This window comes from Ips typographus, linkage group LG2 (genome assembly GCF_016097725.1).
Source record: "Ips typographus isolate SLU linkage group LG2, UJ_Ityp_2.0, whole genome shotgun sequence".
In the NCBI taxonomy this organism is placed as follows: Eukaryota; Metazoa; Arthropoda; class Insecta; order Coleoptera; family Curculionidae; genus Ips; species Ips typographus.
In genome coordinates this window covers 9458255-9467054 of record NC_138423.1, presented here as the reverse complement: position 1 = coordinate 9467054, position 8800 = coordinate 9458255, and the positions used below count along the sequence as shown (strand labels likewise).

Below are 8800 nucleotides of genomic sequence, written 5' to 3'. Positions count from 1 at the left end.
TTTGGCTTTACCACGTAACTTTAGCCTGACAATGCAAGTTTTCTGTCGGTCACTCCAATTAGCTAAAATACCTGTTTCTTCAATAATTGACATAAAGTCTCCAATTGAGCCTTGTCCGTCGTATGTTGGTACTATATCTAAGCACATAACTGCTCCATTATTAACCACGGGGTTAGTCGGCTGCTGGTCATCTCGGTTGGCTTGTTGTTCTGCTCCTCTACCTCTTCTCTCCATGTTTAGGGATAGCTTTTGGTTTTTTTATTTATCTTTTAATCCAAGTATAACTTGCCCCTTCTACCCTTTGTTTCCTCTAGGATAGTTTTAACAACCCCACACCTGACACCAAATGTAATGGCCCAAAAATGCCTTCTTCCAATTTTGGGTCTTACAAGCTTATTTTTGGGGTTCGAGGGGCAAGCGCTATACCCTAAATGACACAACCACCAATCTTGGATCAAACATTTATTTAGAGTCCAAGAACATAGATAATTACTCAGCTAGGTACGGTTCGGTACCAAAGACTTAGGTCTAGTTAGCAATTCTGGCTTAAACGTACCTTCTGGACATGTTGAGTTGAGTTGTAGTGACAGGCTTTAGGTCAAGCGGCTACGTGGTTTCTTTACGAGAATTTTGAAGGGTTTTCCAAACACCTTAGTTTCACAAATCTTGCACACTGTAGAATTTTGGTAGAACTTATTTTGCACTACTGAACATGACTAGAACTTGACCCCATTAGGTCTTTTTTTGAACTTTAACCGACTTTTCACACTTGTCTTCGACTTGACGACGTTTCAGTTTTGACTGCCCGTTTCTGACTGACCGATTCTGACTGACCGATTCTGACTGCCCGTTTGCCAAAATAGTGGGAATATTTATACTACGAAATTTACATCATTCTGTGAGCAGGAATGCGACAGGTCAAAAAGTGGAATTTCAAAAACATGTCGCCGAGTGCAATAAATAATAATTATTTTTTTTCCTGCAGCTGCAGGCAATAAATCATTTTTGCTTGGGGTCAAAAAGGTGAGAATTTGTGGCGACAGTATGACTTGGAAAAATTCCTTTCCTAATAAACACCTACTGATAGAAATATATCACCGCTTCTGGATTAACGACGCTGGCCAATTAAATCTCTTAGAGGTTTGGCTTAGGATTTGAAGTCAGATTTTTCTTTCAAACTAGTCTTTCATTTAAGTGTTGTGTCTAGTAGTGTTCAGATGTGCCTCAAACTAATTCCGTAAGTTCTAATTTAATTTTGATTACAATTTTGACTTTGAAAAATAAACAAAAAGAAAATTTCTATCATTTTCCCGGGGCATCACAAGATTAAGCAACAGAATCAGGAAATAGCATCAGTTATTAGGATTCTCGAACGAAAATCCGTAGTTATCATTGATTTCATGTAGATGCGGCAACGCTCTACATAAAATCAGATATTCATCACGAAAATATTTTAGATGTATTCGTTATAGCCATATTACTTCAAATATTTTTACCTTCCAATTACCGTGTATCATTTTTGGTTTCCTAGATGCATTTTCTCGTATTCTTAGTTGGCCAGCCCTTTACTATGACTGTCTACAGCAGTTATCCACAGTTGAAAATTCCTAACCTAAATATTATTTTTCTAAATTCAGAAATGATTGCCGTCAAATCTGACATATAATAGCAAAATCTCAAAATTTTAAAATTGTTGGACGTTTACAGGGTTAATTTGCAATAAGTAGTGCTTCTATAATTGAATGTATCTTTTAAAAAAGCGGATTTTTTGCTGTAAGTGATATTAAAAAAATAACCACCCAGAAACATAATAAAATTTTGAAATTAGAATAACTATTCTAAAATACAACTCACGCTTTCTAAAATCCAAGTGATGTTTTCTAAACAGCAGGTGTAAATGCTTTAAAAATGCGTTTTATCTACCCCTAGCATGGTAATCACTCATTACAAAGCTAATTTTGAGTTACGTAATAAGCGATTTTAATACACTAATGCGATAATAATTGATTTTACCGCACTAGTGAGATAAACAATCATTATCGCACTAGTGGCTATAAAAACCATCATTACGTAACGCCATGTTGGAGTTAAAAAAATGACTAATTTCAGTGTGGATTGTAGATAAAATATTGTACATTACTCGTGTGGTATGGCAAATTAATGGACTCGTGTGACCACCACAACTTTGTCTAGGACCTCGTCGTGGCAATACTTGCCCCTCGTGACTGTAAAATAGCTCATACTACGTTAGTAATGTAAATAACTATTACTATTCGGGTGCGTAAAGTGCACTTTTCTGCACCGGATGCGGTAAAGTCACTTTTCCGCATTGCAAGATTAATTTACATTAAATGCATAATAAACCGGTAATTTTGAAGTTTATATGGGTAGAGCAAAAATACCCATTTGCATCAACCTTTTTATGAGATGTTCAAGCAAAGAAAAAATTAGTGCGGAAAAGTAACTTTTTCGACGACTGACTTTGAAAGTACCTCATGTACGCTTCCATTTAAAAGCAGAAAGTGGTTATTGGCCGAGCGTGAGCAGAAAGTGAATCATTTTCTGCTCTAGAGCGTCGAAAGTTCGAGTGACGAAAATGATGTGAGTTGTCCTTCTACTCCACCCCACAGCAATCGCCGAAAAAATATCGTCTATATTTCGAGCTAAAAGTACTTTTGCCGCTTTTACATGGTTTTGGCAATTTTCATGTGCGAGCGGCAAATATGTACTTTCTGCTCTTAATATGGAATATACTATTACCCCACTAGTGGGGTAAAGTTAATTTTTGCACCCATTTTATTTTTCAATAAATACATTTGATTCAAAAAATAATAACTGTATACTTGATTTCTTAATTTGTTATGATGAAACCTCACGTTAATGAGATTTCAACATCTTTTAATTAGATAGCTCAAGGTCGTGGATTAATTGCATGAGTTCATAACTAGCTATAGATGAACACACTTGGATATACTGCAGGAAATCAAACGAACCACTCGTTGTATATGTACACGTGTATATTACAAATTAAAATAACCACAATATTTACAAAAATTTACAAAATTTACAAAAGTTGCCACAAAAAGGTTGAAAACAAAAAGAAAGTTAAATTTGAAATAAATTAAAAAAAAAACAGGAAAAGTTTTCCCAGTGCCAAACTGTCTCTAACTGCCCTTACCAGTTCTTAAGACGATGTTTGGGTCCTGGAACCTCCAGTATCCTCTTCCCAGTAGTCAGTAGTGGGCACCGCTGATTTCCAGGCAGGAAATGGGGTCCAGAGACTGGTGACAGGTACCTAGGGCAGAAAACAGCAGAACACCAGGGAAAACGAACAAACAGCTTCAACACTTGTTCCGGCAACCAAAAAGGTGACCAGAGGTGATGACAAGTGTTGAAGTTGTTTAGAGCAAACTAATATAACTAAAAAAAAATAAAAATAAAATAAAATTGAATAAAACTAAATCAAGTGAGGAATTGTGGTGGTTCGACTCTGACCTTTTGAAGCTCTGTGGCCGGTGATCGGCTTTTCCAACACGTGGGCTGGTCCGGAAAACTCTGGACAAAGCAGTCCCGGTCAGGCTGATTCAATCCCCGATTGAAATGTTCTTTGCTCGGGAAAACCCTCAGATCTCTGGTCAGGAAACCCTTGGATCTCTGGCTAGAAAAGTCCCTGAATCTCCGGTTGGAAAAATCTCCGAATATCCGGTTGGAAAAATCTCCGAATATCCGGTTGGGCCGAACACAATGCTGTGTTGGAAAATGGGGCCGATACAAAATAATTCAAAAGAACTAACAATAAAACCAATTTACCTGTAATTCGGCCAGATGATCACGGATTAAAAATCAAATTCACACACACGCCACACGGCTCAGAAAAAAGGATCAGATGTCGGCAGTTCGGGTGCTGCAGTGGTAAAGAGACCGATATTACAAAGTGGGGTGATTAAATAGGCACATGGCACCTGACACAAAGAAACACGACCACAAACCGACGTTTCCCCGACAAAAATCGAAACCAATCACGTGACTACGGCACCTGATAACTTATCAGGTCACGCACCCACGTTTACAACAAAATGTGCACAAAGTGCAATTGGAGGATTTAAGCGATCGGAATCGGTCTACTAGTGTAACTAGGCCCATGTACATTAAAAACACAAATCAAACGAGTTAACGGACGAAAACTCTATTTCGTACGTAACAAATTAACAATTCACTTTTAATCATCTATGCAAACAGAGGCTTTTATTTAAGCAATTTTACTATACATTTTCGTTCAATTTAATGAAAATTGATACTCGGTAGGAAAAATTTGGTCCCTAACACATGCGAAAAGCATCTTTCCCGCAATTTAACTGCTTCTGCAGTCTTGCGTGGGAGAGTACCACTTTCCGCACTTGTTAGGTTAGGTTGCTAAAACTTTGTGTACCCTGTAAAATATACCTAGTGAAGTAGATGTATTCCTAATAACCCAGAAATATAATAGCTATTTATGTATGGTCCATTTTTTTCCGTGGCGGTTACGTCATCATTTGCCTTTCTTGTCTATTAGATGCGTTCCGAGCGCGATAGACTTTTGACGTCATCTAGTCACGTCGGCAATGAATCAGGACGACAAGGCTCGGAAAATCGTCCGCCATTGATGGCAAAAAGTAAACAAAGACAGTTTTTTTATTTTTAATGTAAATTTTACAATATTTCAATAAGTATTTCGATTTAACCATGATACTACGTGTGCAATTGAGATATTGTGTGTGTGTGTTTCGGTAGATCAGTTTTGAAAAAAGTCAACTTCTTAATACACTTTACAACTACCAACGGGCCCAGTGAAACATTCTGAAGGAACTAGAGATTGTGGAACAGAAAAGGATGCCTTTCTAGTAGAAAACACTGTCACAATGAAACATATATTTACTTAGGTACTCCCAAGAAGAGTTTTTTACAAGAACACTACAAAAACCAAGTTTATTCAAGGTGTATTTAGCAGAAGCTGACAAGGTGATTTACCTAATATTATAAATAGGAAAAAATCTAGTAGAGGTATTAATAAGCTGCTAATACTAAATACCTTGTTTCAGGTATTTTTATTTGCCTAAGGGTCCTATTTTAAAAAGTCCCATTATCAATTGCTCTAAATGACTGAATCCTCTCTGAAACAGATGGTGCTACTGTTAAATACTTTTACATCAGATAGTACTTTAAATTACTATTTGAATTGTATTATTTACATATTATGAAATATACAAATAAAATCTGTAAGAAGTACACTCGAGTTTCTTTTGCATCAGAAGTCTAGTTTTCTTCATAAATAATCATAAAATTAGATAATTTCTTTAACTGAGATACCTGCCCTTACAATAAATTGAACTGAAATTGAATGTGGTTGTTATTCCCAAGCCAAAGCTTTATTCGAACTTTCCGCCACTAAGTGCTTCAAGTTTTATAGTTTGGTGAAGAAAAGTCTAATTTTACGAAGGTCTCGGAATAACAACACTAATTATAAACTTAAACAATTCGAAATTAAGTTTTTATTTTTTCTGTTTGTAGTTTTTGCTGTTTTTGAACTTTTTAATATTACTTTATAATAATAGAACTTTATAATAATAATACACCGATCCCGGTACCTCTCGCGTGGAGGCGCTCCGTTCAATCCCCGTCTATTAATCTTCATATTGATAGACACTTATTTAATTAAGTCACAGGAAAAAGATGAAGGAATAACAGAGAAGAAAGAAGAAAGGCAAAGACCAGAAGAAAGAAGAGAGACAAAGAGAGAGAAAGAAAGAGAGATCAGGAAGACAACAATGCCCACCCCCACAAGTTCAAGCACACCCCAGAAGAATCAAGACGAGTTTTGAAGCACCAGCCTGCAGGTCCGCAGTTGCTTGAACTGAGTAGGGCAATATCAAGAGCGGCCTGTAGGTTGCCCTAAACATTTTAGTGCATTGGAGCACATATTAGTTTTGTATTATATTGGGTAAGATAAAACTAAATTTTTGATAACTAGGTTTCATAAAATAAGTGTATGTATAGTTAATGCAATAACAATATCTCGATTTCTAGGCCAGTGACGCCATTCCCGACCTAGGTACTTTGCTGAGGTAGCAAAATCGCGCAAGTATCAGGTGTTTTGTTTATAATAAGGTCAGATGCTAATACATGTTATGTCTGTTTATGTTATTGGAGTCGGGCTTGTTTGCTAATTAATTGTTGACTTTAGGGGCCACCTAATTACCTCGTTGCGTCTATCGACAAATTGACCTGATTAAAGAAGCGAGAAGAAGAGGAGCAAGCCTAGGAGAAACCAGCATCTTCGGATGGGGTCCGCACCGTCGGTTCTACACCCGCGTGCACCGAGAGTCCTTTAAACGACGGGCTGAAGAAGGTTCTCCAGATGGGCTTAGAAATGACGATGTATAGTAGTCCAAAGCAACGTGTGCTAAAAAGAGAGCACGCAATGGACCAAAGATGTCGAAGCTAAGCGATGGATTTCCGCTTAGACAATGTAGTGCCGAGAGAAGGTACTAGAAGATGGTGCCCGATGCAGGGGACAATTTACGTGAATTTCGCTTAAATTAGAAGGCAAGAAGATGGACGCAACAACAATGTTGAAAGGTGACCCAATGAAAGGAATAATTGTTTTTTGAGTATGCAAACATGGCAAATCGAGAAGTAGTTAAGATATTTGTTCAATAAAGTTTTTCCCACCCCTTTTCTAGAAGATAAGTAACATCTGTTAGTTTTAAGAAGTAATATTTGCATATAGGTTGATTTAAATAAAGTACTCCACCACCTGCATTAGAAAATAAGAATAGAAAATAAGTGAGTTGATTTTGTAAACATGGACTTTTAGTGTTCGGGGCGAACACTTGTTGGAAGGGGGAGATGTCACACCCGTGTTAGTAGTTACGGTGCACACCCAGTAACCACCATAGTCAGCAAGGTTAGCGTAATGAGGTCGCTGACGAGTATAAAAGATGCACCGTAGCTCGGCTAAGGCACCGGACTCTGGGGTCATCCCCAGAGGGAGGTCACTGGTCTCTAGGTCGGTCTTCGAGCAACAGTCCCAACTTTCTAGTGTCCGGACGGCTCGTTACCTTCTTGGAAGCCCAGGCTGAAAAGACAAGAGTTCTTACGCATACCACGAGGTGACCGTCCGAACTCTTGACACTATCAGTACCTTAAGTAAGTCCTTTGGGCGTGTCGGTCATAGGGGCTCCCTGCTCGTACCGAGCGGGTTTCGCTTGGCGACACTTCAGGAGGGCTTACGCACCTACCCCTACACACACCCTCACACAACCCCCCACTTGGACAGTGTTCACTGCCTAATAAAGAAGACATACTTGAGCTAAGGGAGCTGAAGGCCGAAACAGCCCGAGGGACAGGTTTCGGCCTGATGGACATTATACTCTCTTCCTAGTGCCTGTGGTGCATACAATGTTTTATGTTTCACCTAATTCAGCAATTATTTACTGTTTCTGGCATTAAAAAGACCGTTTTTGACAGACCTTTTTGGGCTGCACATAAAAAAACGACAATACTTGGTTTGGCAATTACTTCTTATTCTGTTTGCGGAACATTTTGATGACTATGTTTGAAGTAATAAATTAAGCTACCTTTTAACTTTTAAAGTGAGCCGGGATCATTTAGAAACATTCTTTTGTTCAGTCAGTTAGGTCATTTTGTTGGTTTGTATTTTGATTTTAAGTTACTGTTTCAAAATATTACAGAAGTCGTAATGGATGGAATAACAATCCCTCTGCTTTGCAATTTGGTAGAACCTTTAAGAGGTTACTATTGCATAGCAGAGTATCAGGAGCTGGTGGGAATTGTAGGCTTATAGATGACACTACAGTTTTACATATTTCGAGCACATCTAAAATTGGAACAAAAGAATTAACTACTCTAGATGTTACACTTTGTAAAAAATATAATATCGATCTTGGTGATGTAACAACAGAGGGCGACTTCAACTTGTTGCCATACTTTATCAGTTTACATGAAATTACTGAAAATGTGGTAGGATACATAGCAGGTTTTGTTGTGAGACCAATGGCAAAAATCATCTAATGTGACGAATGCTATTGTGAGTGTTTTGTGGCAAACACAAATTATATGTTAGAGGGTCCCTATAAACTTCTGTTTCAAAAAGATAGAGGTAAGGAATTTTCAAAGTTTGTGTCGTACAATGTAATAGTAGCATTTCTAGTTAATAATAAAATTGTTGTATTTTCATGTTTTTTTAGATAAATAGTGTTACGGTTTGGGCCTACTATGCTCGATACTTCTGAACGAGCACTCGATTCGGGATGAAACCGATGCGCCGCAATATCTGGCCGGGCGCAGTGTTAAAGTAGGCCACAGTTAGGAAGCGCCACACCTGGAAGAATCTTTAATTTTCGATGCAAATCGCGAAGCGTTAATCTGACTTTGTGTAAACCCACGGGAAAATCGTAACAATAGGTAAATATTACTGTACATTGGACTACCAATAGGTACATGTTTGTGATAAATACATAGTTAAACACTTAATATGGATTTTTGTCAAAAAAAATCTGAAAAAACAAGACCATTTTAATATTATTATATGCTGTAGACAACAATTTTTTTTCATTTTTCTTATTAACATTAACGTGCTTCATTTTTGTAGTTGAGTGTATGGTTTCATTGTAGTTTTTCACAATGTCTGCTAATACAGTGCGTTTTTTTTAAGGCGCAACATAGGATTTTACGTGTTAAATTTTTAAGCTTATGTTGGACCATGTTATTTTGGAACTACAGGTATAAAACTTGGAAGATG

At 37.5% G+C, this 8800-nt stretch overlaps 1 long non-coding RNA gene across 1 annotated transcript; it reads right to left on the bottom strand.

Moving 5' to 3' along the window:
* Nucleotides 1-2998: 2998 nt before the first annotated feature.
* LOC145725254 (uncharacterized) lies at nt 2999-3910 on the bottom strand. Its single transcript, XR_014177214.1, has 2 exons — nt 3811-3910; nt 2999-3747 (listed from the first exon to the last, which is right to left on the bottom strand). It is a non-coding gene; the product is annotated as an uncharacterized LOC145725254 (long non-coding RNA).
* Between the last annotated feature and the right edge of the window lie 4890 nt (nt 3911-8800).